This window comes from Ptiloglossa arizonensis, chromosome 8 (assembly GCF_051014685.1).
Source record: "Ptiloglossa arizonensis isolate GNS036 chromosome 8, iyPtiAriz1_principal, whole genome shotgun sequence".
NCBI classification, from domain to species: Eukaryota; Metazoa; Arthropoda; class Insecta; order Hymenoptera; family Colletidae; genus Ptiloglossa; species Ptiloglossa arizonensis.
The window spans coordinates 10503308-10524120 of record NC_135055.1 but is presented as its reverse complement, the minus strand read 5'-3'; the positions used below and the strand labels follow the sequence as shown (position 1 = coordinate 10524120).

Here is a 20813-nt window from a genome sequence, read left to right as displayed (position 1 = left end):
TCTCAGAAACTTGCTCGATCTTTTCCCAATTGAGACGTTGGAACGTTTGAAGGTGATTTTTAAACGCGAAATAATATCGAATCGAGCGAACGACTTAACGAAGAAAGACAACGGTTAGAAATTTCACGTAATGTCGTTGTATTTTAACAACTGATTAATTTTCAAGAGGTGCATTTTCCTCGATCATTGATGATCCCGCGGCTTATTTCTCTACCGTCTGGGAGACACACAATTGAATAAATTACGCCTATTCGGCATTCATTATTTGTCGATACAATGCACAGACACGTACAAATTATTCAGAATACAGTATTCCTTCTCCATTTAGAGACGCAGCCTCTCGAGCGGTATGACGTTTAATTTTTCGCATAAAATCAGACGCATCGATGTTTTTATGATTGCGCGATCACGGGATACCTACACAGATGCGCGATATTCGTTCGAAGAGGATGCTGAAAGAATGAATAATAATTGAAAGCAAACCTTTTGCAGAATGTTATATTTCGCGTGTAGATACAACGATTGTGCGTCGAGTAAAATGTTAATTAGATAAGAAGCAGAGAATAATTTAATCGTTACCAAGAATAAGTTCAGATAAAAGGAGAATACTAATTTAATAAGATTGTACTTTACGGTTTCGCTGCGATCTTATCAAAATGCGAATTATTGCAAATAATGGTATCTACGTTCGATAACAATTACAACTTTCCTTCTGTATTATAATATACTGTACATTCATGGAAGCTTGTTCATTGAATCGTAACCAAATTAGTCTCGTAACGTGTCAACGTATATATTTCCTTGCTTTTTTCATTCAGAGAAAACAGAAATTGAAGTAACGAAAAATGTCTGTACTAAATTATTAGTTTTATTACTTCTAACTTTTCAATATAATAATCAATCGATACGAATTAACGTGCTTAGATTTTAATCGTAAGTAACGAAAACAGTAATTCTTAAAAGGACGTAGTACCGAACGAAATATGCATAAATCTTAACGGTACAAGTATCTAACAATAACAAAATATTCAACCTCGTAGACACATATTTGGTCACAGAGTTTGGAACACCTTGAAACAACTCTGTTTGCAACAACGTACTCATCGTTTCGTTATACTTCAATTGTTTCGTACGGTATCAAAAAATTTTCTTACACGTATATTATTCTGTAAAAGATTTCATTTTTTCCATAAAACGTCGAATTCTATAAAACTTCATTTCGTTCTCTTAATTAATATCTCTTTACCGTACGTTCGCTTGCTCTGATTCGTATGCACGGTTCTCACAGAATCGATGTAAATTACTTGTTTGCCAATTATCAAAATACCCTCCACGTCCCCTCCCGAAGAACGCTCGGTTCGCGAACCTCTCCATTATTTCTACGGTAATTAACAAACTGATCAATCAAACCAATGGAAGAAGAAGCGGCGCGGTGTGCCCGTCGCTCGACTAATATGGAATTTCACGGTTGTATTCCTGCTCGTTAATGTTTTCTGCGTCCTCGTCTGACAGCCGAAACGCCAAGGTGTTCCCCGCAGCTCCTCCCACCTTCTGTATATTAAATGGTGTTCATGGTTCGCCAGTCAAATTGAATCCCAGGCTATTGGCAGATTCTGAATAAGCTCTAACAATGGAGTCTGTTACACGAGCCTTCCTACTTTCTGCCACCCTTGGCGCCCTTCATCCCACTTTCGGTACCTGGTACCTTCGTTCCTGCTACGAAGCCGTCGTGCTCCTCCTACCTCGGCCCCTTATTCTTCGGTTTCCTTCAATTTCCGAGACAGGAAAGCCATGTCTGTGCAGCCGCCCCGCTAGCTCGGAAATTGGAAATAAATCGTGACGATGTCGATGTAAAATGTAAAGGTGATCGTCGGCCAGCGTCAAGCGAAACCGCTTCTTCCATTACGCAACGATGTTTTGTTTCACCGATGGATGAATTTCTTCCAAGTACCGAGCCGCACCTGTCATTACCAAATACGAGCGATGCGTTTTTCAAAGCGCAGCTCCATCCCTAAGTGCAGTTTGGTTCTCGAATAACGGTACCCGAGGATTTTACCTCTCGTGTCGGTCACTGGATTACCAACTTCTCTCTCTCTCTCTCTCTCGTCACGAATTTTCCTGCAAAGTTTCATTTAAGAAAAGCAATTCCGTTACTGTCAAGGTGATCAAAGTAAGTGAGTTCTATCTCATTTACAGAAATTAAGTGTAAAATTTAGTATAAGGAAAAGGAACACGAACGTAATACAATTTATCGAATTTTCGTTTACTCCACACCACATCCTTCATACTTACATTCCTTCAAACTTAAATGTCACTTAGCCCTCTATTGCACAATGTAACTGATTGGGAATCTGATTCCAAAAAAGTGGAATTTCGTAGAAATTTGCACGTTTTCTTACGAGGACATCCAGTAGTCTCGCAAGTTCAGCCACTTATTGTTTAATCCGATCGGCACTCATTAACAAGAAATATTCGACACTCGTCCGAACCGTGCAACAGTCTCTTTAAAATTCGATGCTGGAAAAATAAATAAGTCGTAATTCTCATCAAGAACCAAAGTCTTGAGTGCAATAGTGTTTGAAGAGAATATGGCAAGCAACGCCTTGTCCTTTTCGACAAGTTTCAAGTTCAGGATGGTGCAAAAATAAATTTCAATGTATGCAATATATCGTGAAATAATAACAATAATGTGTCACTATTGACACGACATTCGATGTTTAAAGTATGATATCGAACAGAGGATTAAAATATTCTTTACTAAATATGTATCGCTTTTAATTAAAAATGAATTTCAATTCTTCCAACCTCTCTTTTACATATTTTCATTAAACGACTATATTACAAATGCATCGTACACAGTGCATCGGAATCTGCAAAATATTAATTTTTTTAACGAATATCAAGTGTATATTATAACGCATTGAATACATATTTTAACATGTTTCGTATATTCCAATGTATTGAATGTGTGCAATACATTTGTAATGTTTAAATAAATATTGCGAAATATTATGTACATATTTTGAAATTTATTTTAAAAACTCATGGGTGTTTAAGAAATAATAGGTAAGTCTATCGATTGATTACTTTAGACTTTAAATATTTTATAGTTATCGACGGTTAATAATACCATAAAATATAACTTCTTCTTCCAATAGCAAAGCTAGGTTTTCCAACAAGACTTCACACAATCTCACGAAACAATTCAATCCCAAAGTCCATTTCATCCGAAGACAGAGACGAAGATATCCATTTCGAATAATACTATCTTTTTTCTTCTTGTTAATCGAGCAAGTACATTTTGGTCGGTTAAAAATAGTTAATTTCGTTAAACCAGCCTTGCCAACGAATCCACCAACAAAACCTGGACAAAAAGCCAATTAATTTTTATCGAATCCTTTTATATCGGAGTTTCAAGCCCGGAACACATATTCAACTTGTTGGAGGTACGATTGTGTGCCTAGTGTTCTATGATAAAACTCTGGAGACATAATCATTTCTCGATAAGAATTTTCCTTTTAATTTATCATTTATCCGTCAAAAAAGGTAACGGTTTCTAATATTATACTTACATTATCATTCTTACCGAATAACATATTAAATTGATTCAATTTTCGATTGAAAATGATAACCTTTCTTATTTTCTTTTTCGTTAACTACACTCATACGTGGAACATACACGGAAGAAACATATATGGAGCAAAATTATTAGCAAGGTTAAATACAAACGTTGCATTACGAACGATTCGTTCGTTACAACCGATAACAACTAGGATACAAATAGCAGGGAGCAGGGTCGGTCGATTTAAAATCAGATTCCGTCGTTGGGGGGATGGTAACGTGATTCCCCGAGAAAGAGAAAAAAAGGAGAGGGTAGGAATGGGAACTTGTCGGGAAAATAATTAAGCGATTACAGAGTGTTCGAGGGGATTTTTCGTCATAGCGGAGATTTAATTCGTCGATGTAGGCAGGAGGATAGGCGGTTGCATTGTCTGCAGGATATTAAGAGGGTTAGCCAGAAGAGTAGGGGATGTCGGACGGTGGGCGTGCAAGGGTGTCGGTGTAATGAAGAGCGACAGTGGCGCCCCAAACCATCGCTAATTTGCCGCTAAGTGCCCGGCTTTGTTTCCGTACGTTGATCCCATCGTTCGCAATATCCTGGATCTGAGGCTTCGTTCTGTGCCGCTGAAGAGAGACATCCAAATAACCCGCGGGACTATGGCGGCAATTGACGCGGACTAATTTTACCGGAGAAAAAAAAAAGAATTCCGAGGATCGTTTAAATGGAGACATTGTGTCGGCTGATCGAACAACAGGTTGAACAAGAGAGAAAGTAACGAAAAGTACGATGATTACTGGAATGAGAAACTTTATGTCTAAACCACTATGGCCGATGAGATACAGAAAGAAGATGCTTAACAATTCCGTATCGAAATAACACGTTTCCTGGTGAACCGATTTCCTAGAACTCGTGCTTGACAGCGCTCTCTGTTTTTTTTCATCATTTATACTTTTAATCCGACGAGGCTCTTATTTCCGTCAATTTATCCACGAACTGCGCTTTTGAATACCTATTCTACTTCTACTTATAGTACGTTTGTATTTGAATAACCTCGACAAATGGCGCTGAAGTAATCGACGAGTTAATCGACGTTTTCATTAATAGGAAGAATCGTCTAGTAGTAAAATCTCGCATGCTTGGTGTATCAATTTTTTTCTAACAATAATTTTATTCTAAGATATAATAGTACGCATAAAAGTACAGTGCGATAGTTAAACACGCGTAACGCATTGCCGAGATAAAATTGATTTTTCAATAAAGTACTATGTAAATTGTAAAAATATGTTTATCCTGCGAAAGAATTTGCTTTCGATATAATAGAAACTTATGTAGAGAACTTTGAAGAGCGATGTACGCAACTGGAAAACAATTTGAAAATTTGCTCTATTGGAAACAATACAGCGGAATAGAATTAAATAATTTTGTCGTAAAATGAAATTCGTGAGGTGCCCACTTCGTTTCCAAACCGGTTTAACGAGGTAACACAAGCGATTCTATATATTGCTTGAAAGAAATTAATTCATTTTACGTAATATTCATCACAAATCCATATAAATAATACACATGTATTTTTATATTTCTTTGGTTTATTTCAACTCGAGCATCAAGTTACGATTCATGATTGAAGTTTCTTCTCTCCTTTGTTCGTAATTTTGAAATTATCAAAGGTTATCGTTGTGCGCCAAGTCTTTCTTTTAGACAAGCATTGTGGCTTTAAAAAAAAATTTCAACAGAACGAGATTTTACAGAATTTCAAAGCTAATGGAAGCGAAGGATATTGGTAGCATTTTTGTAGAATTTTCCATTCTAGAAATGACGAGTTTTTCCCCATTTTCTAGGAAGCTTTTACGATTCCATAAAAACGCACATATTTTCCTTCCAACGCAAGTTCTTTCAGACAGGACTTATTTGTCGGGCTAAATCTTTCGACACCGTGACACATCAAATTAATCATACGGGAATAATGTTTCTCAAGTACTGAAAGCAGATAATGTATTTGTAATCCAATGCCGATGACTAAATTTATACGGTGATCGTTCGAAAGAAATTGTATTGCTTTTCCCTGTAAAATCCGATTGAAAGAAAACATTCCATTTGATACGCTGCAGAATGAAACATCATTCACCGTTTATTTACAAACGGTCGGAAGTTAAAAATGATTTTTCCTTCATTACGTCATTTACAGGATTCCACTGTTGCATTAGAAAAATTAGTTTCGTCTTTCCGTGCGACGGAAAATAACATCGTATCGCGGAACTGTTTCGTAACATGTTTACAAGTAGGTCATACACTTCCTACCTATGTTTCATAGAATCTGCATTACTTTTAACAACAACTCTTAATCGATGCGAAACGTATCGTAATCATTGGGATTATAAACAAATAATCAAATTTTAAGAAAAACTTCTCAAGTTCAATTGTTTTAGAAAATTCACTCATATCGAAATATACTAACCACTAGTAGCATGTTGAATCGATTGCTTATTTACATTGACGTAAAATATAAATAATTTTACGAGATTGTATTCAAGTTCTCGGTACCTCCACTTTACAAAACAAGTATTCTAATACGTAGTATAATGTAGCAGAAATATCCGAGATAAGATTAAAGCGAAACTTTCACGTCAAAAGTTCAAGTAATGAACGTCCTATCTGTTTACAGCTTGTTACTTCTGACATTGTTTACATTCAAAAGTATTAGTGGTGATACGGTTAAGAAGAATACGAATTATGAAACTTCATTCGTTACGGAGCTCGTGAAACAGAATTGAAAATAATATCGTTGAATTACAAAAAGATGATTGAAACTTGCGAGAAAGTGATGCTATCTGATAAAGGGAACGCATAATCTGAAGAAGTCTTCTCGCGACGAGTCGCTCTTATCAGTCAGAAATATCGTTTTCTCCTTTAAAGGCAGTACTATTTGTCAACAGCTTGTCACTTCTGACATTATTTACAATCAAAAGTACTCGTGGTGATACGGTTAGAAAGAATACGAGTTATGAAACTTCATTCGTTACGACGCACGTGAAACAGAATTGAAAAAAAAAAATATCATTGAATTACAAAGAGATTATCGAAACTTGTGTGAAAGTGATGCTATCTGATAGAGGAAACGTGTAATCTGAAGGAGTCTTCTCGCGACGAGTCGCTCTTATGAGTCAGAAATATTGTTTTCTCCTTTAAAGGCAGTACTATCTGTGCGACGAGCTCAGTTGATTCGGACAACGCATGCAAGCAACATCGTCTCTCCGACACGATCTTGGTGTTCCGAATTCAAAATGGTGTATCTGTCGGTTATCCTCTCAATAGTGGCCGTGGCTGTTGCCATCTACTACTACTACGGAAAAAGAAACTTCTTCGAGAAACATGGAGTTCTGCACGTTCCTCCTCGGCCGATAGTGGGAAACATGGCGCCAATGGTCTTCAGGACATCGAGCTTCGTAGAAATGCTCCAAAAATCCTACGATCTTCATCCGGATGCCAAATACGTAGGCTTCTACGAATTCTCCACTCCCGTAATAATCCTCCGTGACCTCGATCTCATAAAGTCTGTGTGCATAAAGAATTTCGAAGCGTTCCACGACCATCGGATGTTTTTCGACCGAGAATCGGACAAGCTGCTCGGCCAGATGCTGTTCTCTCTGAATGGTGAGAAATGGAAAGAAAACAGAAACATGCTCTCGCCCACGTTCACCAGCAACAAGATCAAAAGTATGTTCGCGTTGATGTCGAATTGCGCGATACAGTTCGCAAACTTCTTCTCCCAGCTACCGGAAAAGGAACGCGTGGTCGAGTTAAAGAACGTGTTGACCAAATACACGAATGACGTGATCGCCAGTTGTGTCTTCGGTATCGCGGTAGACTCGTTAAACGATCCTAATAATTTAATCTACGTGAACGGCAAGAAGTCAACGAACTTCGCCGGACTGGCGCAGTCTATTAAAATGTTGCTCATTAGAAACATGCACTGGTTGGCGAAGTTGCTCGATCTCCATTTCGTGTCGCCGAAGATCGAAAGCTTTTTCGAGGATATAATAAAGAACACCATAGAAACCAGAGACAGGAAGAATATTTACAGGCCAGACATGCTCCAACTCTTGATGGAGACGAGAAACAAGAAAAAGTTCGGCAAAGGACTCAGCGTTGACGCAATAACCTCACATGCGTTTGGTTTCTTTTTCGGTGGTTTCGACACCGTTGCCTCGCAGGCCTGTTTAGCCATTCATCATCTGGCGGTAAACCCCGAAATCCAGAAGAAATTGCAAAACGAGATCGACCGGGTGTTCGAAAAGTCTCAGGGCCAGGTGACCTACGACGACATAAATGGGATGGAATATTTGGACGCGATTATTAACGAGATGATGAGGATGACTCCGATAGCGATTACCATGGATAGACTGTGCGTGAAAGACTTTGAACTGCCACCAGCGTTACCTGGAGGCAAACCGTTGACCGTTAAAGCGGGAGTAAACATATGGATACCAGTTTATTCTATCCAACACGATCCTAATTACTTCGACAATCCCGAAAAGTTCGATCCCGATCGATTTCTCAACGATGGCAAGAGGATCATGAGTTCTGGCGCGTACTTTCCATTCGGAATCGGACCCAGAATGTGCATTGGTAACAGGTTTGCCTTGATAGAGATCAAAGTCTTACTTTGTCATCTTTTGGCTCGCTGCGACCTTAAGCCTTGCTCGAAAACATGCCATCCGTTGGAATTTGCCAAAGGTGTAATGGCCGTAACAGCTAAAAATGGATTCTGGGTGAATATAGAGCCTAGGAGCAATCCTCCACCGATTGTTCACGCTCCGATGACTAATGGCACGGCCCAAACAAGAGAGGAATGACCGATCAGTTGATAATTAGACGTGATAAAAGACAGTAATGAACGAGAATCAATGTTTTTTATCGATGTTTCTTGAACAGAATGTTATAGACCACGATTGGTCAATTGCTGATGGAAGGGAAATAAAAACAATTACCAGGAGGGAAAATGTTTTTTTTTTTTTTTCTATTGTACAGGCGTGTGACGTATAGAGTTCTCTCTTTAGAGAAGAATTTAGTACTTGAAAACTCATGTGTAGATAACCAAGTTAACCGATAAGTTATCATTATTAGCATCTCCTTTGTTCTTTTTCTTTTAATGTTTTCTCACGTGACAAAAAAAATTCTTTACACACAGATGTCTTCAGGCTCTTATTCAAATAATAAATAAAAATTATGCGTACTATACAGTAAGTTAATGTTTACAGAATAATCGACAAAATTGTCCGTATTATGTACAATATTTCTTATAGGCAGTTGAATGTCATCGATTACATAATCTTATTGTTACTGTATTGCAAGAGTTACTGCAACAAAACACTTGCTGTAACTAGGAAACAAGTGCATTTGAATTGCGTATGTTTATATGAACTTATTTTATTTCTTCTTAAGTTTTAAATCTACCTTCAAAATGGACATATGTACACTATAAATTAGTATTTTGATACTGTAACATATTTGTAAATAATAGTATTCAATGAGATAGAGATTATAAATGGAAAAGAATTTTATTTAATATACCATTACACACATTGTATATTTCGATATACTTTTTACAAAAGAATTATTTGTAAATAAAAGAAAACTATTTGCAAATTTGAAATATATTATTTGTAAATAATAATTGTAACAATTATATTCTAATTCGACACGTTATTACAATATTTAACGTTACATTTTGCGAGTTGATATTTTTCTATACGAAACGAAGGAAATGAAAATTAATACTGACCTCATTAATGGAAAAATAACACAAATCATTGATCATTGTTGATAAGTTCCGTTAAGTTCTGCTTAGCACTGTTAAACTTTCTACCAAAATGCTTTTGGCATTTCAATGCATGATAAATTATATCATACGGTACGTGTTACAGATTTATTATTTCAAGATATCATATTGGCATTCTTCCACTGATTACTAAAGGATTTTCATTTTTTCATTTATTTGATTATTGTGTGCGCGTGTAAAAAAGGATACACATGTAACCTTGGATCGGTCATATCGTGCGATTAGATTAGTTTGTAATATTTGTTATTGCCCAATACTAACGATCTCTTTAACTCTTCTTTTTTGTCAAGCATTTGTAAAAAAATTTCCAACGAATAACTTTCTCTCTGAATAGCCAGATAATATTTTTATACAGAAATTAATTTTTTTATTAAAAACTCTAATTGATCTTTCGTTAAAGTAAAAAATATTAAGATTTGATTATTTTAAAATATGTTTGAACTAGACTATACCTTCGAAACGATTAAAGATAGAATGTAATATAGGAAAAAATAAAAAAAAATCTAATAAGAAGCAAAACAGTGCATAATAGTACTACAAGACTTGCAACATTTAAAATCATTTAATTTTGCCTAATATTCTCTGTCTCCAATTGTCTTAGGGGTATCACTTGGTCCAATTGTGTGGAACAATCTGTACATAACATTTTTGTCAATATTTTGTTCCCACTAATAAAGTTATCGCACATCTTTTAAAATAAAACAAAGAGATTGAAATTAAATTGTTTTCGACGTAATTATTTGTTATATCGGGAAATAGTAAAATACTTCTGATATCTGTATGTAGCAGATAATGTATTGCACGTATAACAATACCGATAACATCCAACCGGTGTTACGTAAATTGATTAATCTTTCCTACTGTGTATTTACATCCGTTGCGATAGAAAGCGTAATTTATTATCGCAATTAAAACCTTGTCTGATATGACAACGTGCGGCAAAAAATATATCGTTTCTAATAATTAATCCTAATGACCATTTATTTTCGGTTAACTCCTTTCGTTACACCGTGTATTACATTTTACATTTTCAGTGAAACAGTTTCTAATCACCGTAATCACGCATCTGTTTTGAAAATCTTTGCTAAGCAATATAATATATAAAAATAAAAATTAGAATCAATTAATACACATGGAACCAGTTATGTAAACACAAAGCAATGTGTCATTTATAGAGGGTTAATATTGGGAACAATATTTAAAGAAATAACAAATTTTATCGAAGAAGAATTGCTTGGTTTATCATTTTGATATATATAGTTTCAAAAAATTAATTATTTCTCGCATGTTTTCGTAATCTCTCTGCTTTTCTAAAATAGAAACTGTTATAAAAGAATATTCAGACATAGAGTGATATTTTTTATTATGAGACGATGAATTTTCAAACCTAATTATCTCGAAAACGAAATCGACAAAATTTGATTCATTCTATTTTTTTTATTTTTTTATAAGGAATTAGCTCCAGCCCGCTTTTACATGTGACTCGGAAAGACCCTGTATATTTAACGCGTATTTTTTAAAAAAAGTTAAATCTTCCGTAACATGTATTTCAATATTTGAATATACTTGGATAACAAGAATCCATAACAGAAATTAATTACTATTTACGTATATTGAGAAATTTAATTTTAATCTCCGTAATTCTGGCTAACTTCGATAATTACAACAATGACCATTCACTCGATTAATAATCGACAAACGAGATGCTTTAAGATGCAGTTCAGAAAAGGAAAGGTAAATTCGTGTAAGATTCGTTTTCCCTTCTAGACCTCACTTGGCACCTCTTTCCATTAACGCGACAAGACAATACACTGCGAGGATCCACCCTCGCGATCTTCAGTTCATTAATTTTGACCAAAGCCCGCTCTTCATGCTCTTTCTTCGATCGCTAACCTACGTTCGAACCCCTCGTGCATCCCTACCAGTAGCGGAGAGTGAATTACATTAAAGGGAGTAGTTTTATCGGGTCAACTTGCCAGATATTTCCTACGGCACCTAAGGGTTGTTGGGTCAGATAAGGGGGACTTTGACAACGCCGAGAGGAACTTGAACGATAATCTGCATCTGCTCAGATTCCTTTTCATTTACCGAGTATCCGTTGACAATCATTTTTAAAAGTCTCTACCTATAACTTGTACAATACATAATACATAAGATAATATCAATATTGAAAAAAAGGAAAGAACCGTTTACTTAATTTCACAAAGTTCTCAATAAAGCCTAAATATACTTATTTGCCGAATGATCCGATTGAGTGGATGACGAGAGTTGTTTGACTTTTTTGTCTTATCGGTAGCTTGCAAAAATGTCTTAATCCTTCTCGGAAAAAATATTCGAGCATTTCTAATTTTAATACGCATCGGTTGAACGAACTTGCACACAAACTTATTTCCCTCGAAAAGAAGTATTAACCGGTTTCATTTTTAACTGTATCGTTATCTTTAGGGTTCGTTATTTGACAGTGTTTGCAATATTAGATCTTGAGTAATCTAGGAATCATGATGGTGAATTAGGAACGTTTAATAGTATTTGATTGACAAATTGTAATTTACCAAACACTCTAGATAGTTCCATTGCGAATCAATCTTTTCCTAAATTGTCAATATTCTACGGTATCTAAATTTCACGTCATCGAACCTTAATTCGTGCCCTGTAACTTTGTACTTCAAAGCTTGCCTATTGCCCTCACTTCCGTTTCTAGAAACCCTAAAATGTCCAAGCAACTCTTATAAAAGAGACGTTCCAAATTTCAATCGTTATATTCGTTTGCTATTCGTGTCACGATGCTTACAATATCATCCCAATTTAATCCCGAATTACCACAGATAAGATATATATGGCGAGCCATTTGAACCTTTACACCCAAGTATCTTCTGAATCATTGGTTGTTTCAAAAAATGTTTCAAATAAACTTTCTTTCAAGCAGGATATTTTACAATTCCAAATTTTCTCAAGGTACACGTACATCCTTGATTTCAGGATCACTTTTCCTTTTTCAAATGGAATTTTATATTTTCATTTAACTAGATATGCAACCTATTCCAAAACGAATTCATTGATCTATAATACTTTTAACGTGCAATATTTAACAGAACCTCGCATAATATTTCGATAGCTTTATAGATACTTACCAAATGTTTGATTTATTATTTCCTATGCCTCGCTTATTTGCGATGCAATTAATTTATTCAAAATATAATCCGAAAGATTGTGAATTGCATTCTGTTGCTTCGCCGGCAATAAACGATCTTTGATCCAAGGATTAATGATCATTGCGATTCTTAGACACGTAGAGTGTTCTATAAATTGGAATCTGTTGTCTAATTCAATTAGTAAATTATTTTTAAACTGCAATGTTCATTGTGTACTCCGTCTGGTATCATTTCTGTTACTGCTGTGAAGTATTATCATTCGTTAACATTTCCTTTGATGTTTCTCCAGTGCCATACATTGTAAGAACATACGTAGCTCGGCATTGAATTAGTTTGCAATTGTTTAAATATTAGTAGCTTCTTAAATAATTTCAGTGTATCACAATATTCTTCGATCATGAACCACTCACGATTGTTAATTATATCGAGCGTTCGTTATTCGAAACAATTCCTCTGCTTTTCGTAAAAATGTTAACTAATTCTTCGAATGAAAATCTTAAAACAAAGTTCAATCTCTTATTATAATCATAGAATTGAAAAAATATCCACGGTATGTTAACGTGCGAGGGGGATGATGGATCAGTGTAATATAATTGATTACAATTATTGTAATTGTATACTTTCAAACTCTATACTTTTATTCTCTAGACTCGCTGTACATTCCAAGCGTACATTCACGCTCGATTCCATTTACACGCTCTGTCACACTCTTTCGTCAAGCTTCTCTCGCACTAGCCTTGAAACGTAGTCGGGAACTGATGAAAAACTAGTCATTTAATGCACGCACATGACACATGCTCACACTCAACCATCAACTTGGGTCATCGAACCGAGCTGATTACGGTTGCCATCAGGTACTTTTATGTAAATTCTTACGATTGCAAAGGCCATTGCCACGCACTGCAATCACACTACATTCTGTTGAACTCAACTCCTGATAAGAGGGATGTAAAGGCGAGTTGCGTTCCAACAATACACGATAGGCCATTTAAATCGGGACGCTTAAATATATCCATTCTTTACGAATATATCAAGGAACTGTCTGGGATAAACTTAAATTATTCTTTTAAACAAAATTGAATATATTTTACTTTAGCCTTACAGTGGATAAAATGGTAAATAACAATATATGGGCTGTCCCAATCAACATCGGTCGATTTGAATTTCGCGCTGTTTTTAAAACGTCGAACCGATTAACTTGAAACTTGACATATGTCATTTAGATAAATGGGAAATTAATCATGGAAAAGTTCAGGTTAAAAGGACGCGTGTAAATTATTCAAGCGTATTACGAAAAATCGCGACACAGCGATTCGACATCGTTCTCAGGAACTGAACATTTCGAGGACCAGTTTGCCAAGAATTTTGACCATAGATCTTCATTTGCACGTTTATAAGATTCAATTATGCCAAGAACTTGAACTATTGGACCATATCCAACATCGTACGTTCGTGGATTGAGCGCCACAGAAGAAAGAAGACGATGATGATTTTTACGTGATAAACGTAACGTGAATAAACAAAATTGTCACATATGGAGCTTGGAAAATCCACGACAGGTTGAACAATTGCCAATGCATCCAAACCGAGTCACTGTTTGGTGAGATTTTTTGTCAAAAGGCGCGATTGGGCCATTTGTCTTTGAAAATAATGATGACGAAGTGGTTAATTTGAATGGGAAACACACTTTTGCAAACAAAATTTCCGCGATGCGTAATTTCTCGAAAAGGTGATGTCAACTGGCCACAAAAATCATGCGATTTGACAGTTTTGGACTTTTTTCTATGGAGTCACGTTAAAGGTAAGGTTTATGCCGACAATCCAGAGACAATTCCAGAGCCGAAAAATTTTAGGAAAAAATTGGTGGTTTGTAAAAAAAAGTCGAGGCAATTATTTGAAAGATATCTTCTCGCTTTATTAACTCCCAAGTTTGTACTTTCAAATAAAAGAAAAAGCATCAAGATTACTTAAACCGTTTGAGTTTTATTGAAAAAGTAAATCGACCGGTGACGATTGGGACACCGTTTACCTTCTGAATGATCTGATCTCGAGATACTCGCAATCCGATAACGTATCTTGAAGCTGTAACAAGTACGGAAAATAATGACGATATGGGGTTTACGAATCGATCGTGGCACACGTTGTGAAAAATTGTCGAGAATTGTGAAAAAGTGCGAGAAAATTGATATTATTATTATTATTATTGGTTCGCGGTGTGCGTAATAAATCTCGAATAAGTCGAAACAATTTCTGGCAATATCCTTTGTCGCGATCTTGGTCCTAGACTTCATCAGAAATCGTAGTTAATAGGAGAGCACGAGAACCGGGGGTTACGTAACGTGCTTCCTCCATCGCTCCATAATGCAATCAAGAATAAGTGACTGCAGTGTCTCCTGGAAGAGACGCGCGACGGTATCACCAGGAGAATCTATGAAACTCGTCAAAGTGGATCCCCGTCGCCACTTTCAAAGGGGCAACGATCGTTTCAACGTAGGTACCATAATCGTCTTTATGACTGTATCGCGATTCCTTGAGGCGAACCGAACGGAAGGAATGTTACGACGGAACTGGGTCAATTGTGTCAAAGTGTCTTGTTTAAGCAATCGTATCGCGTGTTATTTGGCGAAAACCGAATTGCTGACGGACCATTCGCGGCGCCATTCGAACGTGGCGTTCATTAAAGTAACATTCACAAGGTTGTGCCCACGTATTTGATACCGACCGATCACGTAGCGGAATATATTATACGCCTGTTATACATCGCGCGGCTCCCTGTTACGTGTCGTCCATGCAGAGAAGGTCGAATCATTCAAGAGATCATAATTGAAATGGACACGTAACAGGCGTCCATTACTGCTGTCGGAACTCGCGAGATGGTGACTTTTTTGTTTTCTTTTGTTTTGTTGCTGTTTTTTTTTTTTTTTTCTTGTATCTTTCGTTCTCCCATCGTCGTGACCGTGGTTTGCCTTGAACGACCTTCGGGGAGAGAACGATCTTTGAGAATGGAACGAAGGTAAACCTTTATTTAAACTACTTAATGGAACTCACGAGAAGATAAACGTTTGGATGTCTATAATCCTGAGGATGTCTTGACACTTTTTTTTGGAGTTGTCAACAACAACGCAGCGATCAAGAAAATGCACGGAAATCTACTTCTAACGAGGTTCACGATTTTCTCGCCAAGTAATTTATTTCAATGATCTACGCACAACTTTAATAAGTGAGGTAATTCACTGTGGCAAAACAGAAACCACGTTGTGAAACGATATCGCGTGACGCTAATATCGATTATCAGTTCGCGTGAAATCGTTTTCAATGTAAATAAATTTCCATAGAACTGAAAATGTATTAGGAGTATGTAAAAGTTTCCATCGTTTTACGACCGAGTAATATTTTCCAATGAAAATATTTTTCGGACACTATGATTTAAAAAATTCTTACTTTTTGAACCAGTGAAGTCATCGACGAATTTTCTGTTGTTGTACGAAGTAAATAATTCGACACTCTTTCAATTTTAATGATTATGATTTATTATTAAGAGCAAAAGAAAGAGACAACGCTACAGTTTTTGGTTAATTTGACTAGCCTAACAACGCTTCGAACACCGTGCAGTCTTGGATCTCGAGTGAAAAAATGAACGAACGTTTATACTGTATCGATCTCCATTTTTTGACAATAAACGCTTATTCGTTTAATTGGAGAGACTTCGATACCTATCATTTATTATCTAGGTTAAGAAACAAAAACGTATCGTAATATCGGTTAAAAATAGTACGTGATACCAACTGTATGCAAACGATGGAAATTTTCATACACCCTTAATAGTATACCCGATAATTATTGACATTCTTTCGATATCGGTCGATATACAGTGAATATTTAATACTAGATTGTTCGATAAGTTTTCTCAAATCTTATTGAGGAACCTATTAACATTGACAGATAATTCGTAGTTCCATGTTTATGATAATATTTTTGTTTCTTTTCTATAAATTCTATTGATCGATTAAGCATGTGTGTATGCACCTATACTATTGGAACAACCTGTGTAAAAAGGTATTTGTCGACGTCCGTGATATGAAAGTGAATAGTAGACTGGAATATAACTTACAGCGAAATTTCCCAAATAGCACAAAGATATCTTACGTACATCCAAAGAACATCCGTTCTAGACGTCCCAAAGGTTCACATGTACCCGGTACGTCCTCGTTAAGCTCTTTAAATGTCGTAGAAAAATTCAGTTTACAAGGTGAGACGTCCTGAGGATGTACCGTATAACATCCTCAAAACGTTTTCCGAATGTCCAATAGTAACATTCTCTGTACGTTTTGTGAACGTTTGCAGAATTTTTAGAAATGTTACGATAATGTTTTGAAAGGCGTATAAGAAACGTTTACCGAATTTTTAAAATTACCAAATTAAACTTCTTTTATACTTTTTGTGAACGGTTTAACAATCTGACGCGAAATGATTGAACGGTAACAATCAATATAGATTATCGAACGAGATTTTTGCGATAAACGAAGATTATTACTTTCGCTTTTACACGTTGTTTGAGAGCTGTCCATCGTGTCTTTCGTTCATTGTTTTTAAGGTTGCAATTTATACAACAATTATTCAGACTTATTGTCTCCTACTTTTATACGGACATACATATAATATTATTAGTAGCTAAATTAGGCTTCGAAGGACCCAAGACTATATTAAATTTCTTCCATGAAAAATAAATTTTACAATCTTTAATAATCCACGAAACATTATCAGTTACATTAATAATTATTTACCGATAGTTCTATAAATTTCTAAATATTTTAAATTATTTCAATAAATTCCTTGAATATATGATTTAATATGATTATTAAAGATCGTAAGATTTATTTACCATGAGAAGAATTTAAGACAGTTGATTCACGATCGAAGTAAAGAATTTGAAGTACAAAATATATGATTTTAGGAAGTAAATACTATAATTTTAAATATTCCCGTATAATCGAAAATTACATTTTTTACCAGTATATTGATATTTTAAATGTCATTAAAAATCAAAATATTAACACATATTTGAAAATTGCATTTAGTAACAGAATCGTATAATGAGAAATATAAAATTATTTGAATATGGAAAGTAGAATTATTTCGTAAAATATTTTGCACCGTTTCAAACACATTATGGACTATTATTTGTTTTTAAGTTTTGTTCCAAACTTGAATTATAGTTAATGTTTTTTAACGCACACTTACCTTGTGTCAATTTCCAAAGAATTTCATTCATTTTTGGCTCTTTTGTCGTAATATTTGTAATAGAAATTTATTACGATCAATATACATTTATGTTTACAAAAACAGATACATTTTTGTAAATATTAGCAAACATGAAAATCCATACAGAATACAGAAAATTCCTTCGTTATTTTATAAACACGTATAAAACACATATTATAAAAATAAACAAAACGCATTAAATTTATATACAATGTAATTCGTTTTGAAACTCGAAACGATTAAAATACATCTGTACATGTGTACACAAGATTATGTCATCATTGAATTATGTATGTACAAACTTCTCGTTTGCTTATTTACTACAAGATACAGTGACTCGTAGGTTAGTTGAAATTATAGTATTTCTTTACCAAGATTATATTCACTGTGTTCTGTTGACATTGATATTATGCAAATTAAATGCTGCTGAAACCACAAAGGCGAGGAAACAAAGATAACACAACAAGTTTCGCAGTTAGTTACTATTTTTAATATATCATGTCATTATACATAATAGAAAATAGTTAGAAATAAAAATTTTAAAGTACGCAATTTATACACGATATACTTTATACAAACTTTTAAACGTTGCATTTGAGAGGAAAAAGTTACTCGAAGTGTGAATGATTATAAAAAGTCTCACGGATAATCGAGAATTATGGAAAAAATTCTGAAAGTACAAAATTATAAAAATATGAAACGTTTAACATCGATTTACGAAATGAAAGAAATATATCGCTAAAAATTGAGCGAAGAGGAGGAATGTTATTGCTACAATTTTCTAAGAATTTTACGTTTCCAGAACGTATTGTTTCAAGGAAATTGAAATAACAAAGCCGGTGTATTATTTTCGCAAAATGTGTCGCGTTTCGAAAAATATCATGTGCCGTTAATATCCGATTCGAGAAACATTTCTAACCAACTACTTATTACGGCTTAATGAACTGTTATCTCTGTTTGCGCACCAACTTCGATCGACGAAAATACTGCGTAACAACCATGACTAACGAAGATTATTTAGCTTCCATCTATTTATTCGTCGATTTCTAGGTGTAATTTTCTGAGTGTAAGTTTGTACAAAAATAAGCGTGTAAATTGTAAACCTCTAGCAGGGAACACTGCCATTGGACATAGAATTAACGAGCACGTGATGGACCACTTTTCTCGGCTCGATGTCGAACCAAAATCCATTCTGGGACGTCATTTGGAACCCTTTCTTGCTCAACACCATCGGTATAGAGGTTTTGGAGCAAATCTTCAAGTTGCAACGAGCGAAAACGTGGAAAAGCAAGACCTTCGTCTCCAGAAGTGCGAACCTATTACCGATACACATCCTCGGCCCCAAACCGAAACTCAAAAACGTACCAGAATTCAGGATCCTCTTCGGGTCGTCGAGAAACCGATCCGGATTAAATTTATAGGGCTCCTCGAAGTAATTCGGGTCGTGTTGAATCGCGTAGATCGGTATCCAAAGGATCTCTCCCACCTTCACGGAGCACGGTTTCGATCCTGGCAAAGTTGGCGGTAGCTCGAAAGGTTTCGTGCAAACCCTGTCAGCGGCAACAACCACTGGGTACATGCGAAGAGCTTCGTACAGTATAGCATCTAGATACTTCATGTCGTTGATCGCGTCGTAGGTCAACTGACCGTTGCAGTTCTCCAAAACTTCGTCGATCTCCTCCTGTAGCCTCTTCTGGATCTCGGGGTTCACACCCACCTCGTGAGCAGCGAAACACATTAATGTCGAAGTGCTCTCGAAACCACCGAAGAAGAAAACGAAAGCTTGGGCGGTCATATCGACGATCGTTAATTCTTTACCAGGGCCCAGTTTGTCCCTCGTTTCCATCATCAGTTGAATCACGTCCGGTCGAACGATGCCGTTCTCGGTTCTGTACTTTATAGTGGACGCGACCATATCTTTGAAGAAATTCGCGATTTTGTTACTCACGATTTGCACGCCGAACAGTTTAGCAATGAACGGCATACTCCGCACTAGGAAGAACCTGAACGTTTGCAGTCTGCCAAAAGTCGTGGCCTCCCTGCCGTAAACGTAGAACTTGTTGTTCCGATCGGCCATCGAGTCCACGGTGACACCGAAAGCACACGTGCCGATCACGTCGTTCGTGTACCTGGTGAACGCGTCCTTCAGCTCCAAGGTCCTCTTGCCTTCCGGTAACGTGGCGAAGAATTTTCCGTACCGATCGCCACATTCGTGCATCAATTTGAACATAGCCTTCATCTTGCTGGATGTGAACGCAGGGCTCAATAACGTTCTCACTTCTTTCCATCGTTCGCCGCGGAGAGCGAACAAATTCTTATTGAACAGAGGCTCCATTTCGCTGTTTTGAAAGGATCGGTGGTCAACAAAGTGTTCGAAGTTCTTCACGGTGATCGACTTCACCAGCTCGATGTCGCGAATAGCGATCACCGGTGTCATCAAGTCAAAGAAACCGACGTACTTCGCATCGGGACTAATGTTATAGATATACTTAATTGCTTCGGAGAAGGGTATGCGTTGAAACATTGCTTGCCAAAGACTACCGACCAGTGGGAATGATGTTGGGTAAGGGATGCCCCGTTCCTTGAAGAAATTATGGGTGTCTTTGAAATAGTACCAGATTCCCAGACCCACGGCTGTCAGCCCTAGGATCACTGACCACGCTTCCATTGTGGCTCACTTGAAAATTTATCGCTCCAATCGTAACGATCGTTTCGCGAAAATGTTTCCGTTGTTTAATCGAATCGCGCGCACCGATTGTCTATGGAATTTTATTCTACCGAAATTAAAAAGTCTACGAACTTTCGAAAGAACGCGCGCAGATTTCGTTTTGCGTTTGAAATGAACTCAGGTTCGATAGCGTAGATGTTTCGAAACCGATCGACGCGATTGTCACTGTGCAACTACGAGCGCAGTCTTCCGACGACCCTGCTAGGACGCTGTCTGTCGCATGACTGTTTGTAACGCGAACGCTTTACAAGAGTTTTATATCGAAATCTA

The 20813-nt window shown here is 36.3% G+C and overlaps 1 protein-coding gene and 2 pseudogenes across 1 annotated transcript in view; 2 read left to right on the top strand and 1 right to left on the bottom strand.

Moving 5' to 3' along the window:
• The window catches only part of LOC143149887 (1-phosphatidylinositol 4,5-bisphosphate phosphodiesterase epsilon-1), a 577853-nt gene that overhangs the window by 539741 nt on the left and 17299 nt on the right, over positions 1-20813 (top strand). The gene's annotated exons all lie outside the window — the stretch shown is intronic.
• LOC143150019 (cytochrome P450 9e2 pseudogene) lies at positions 6766-8555 on the top strand (annotated as a pseudogene).
• On the bottom strand, positions 17843-20765 carry LOC143149889 (cytochrome P450 9e2 pseudogene; annotated as a pseudogene).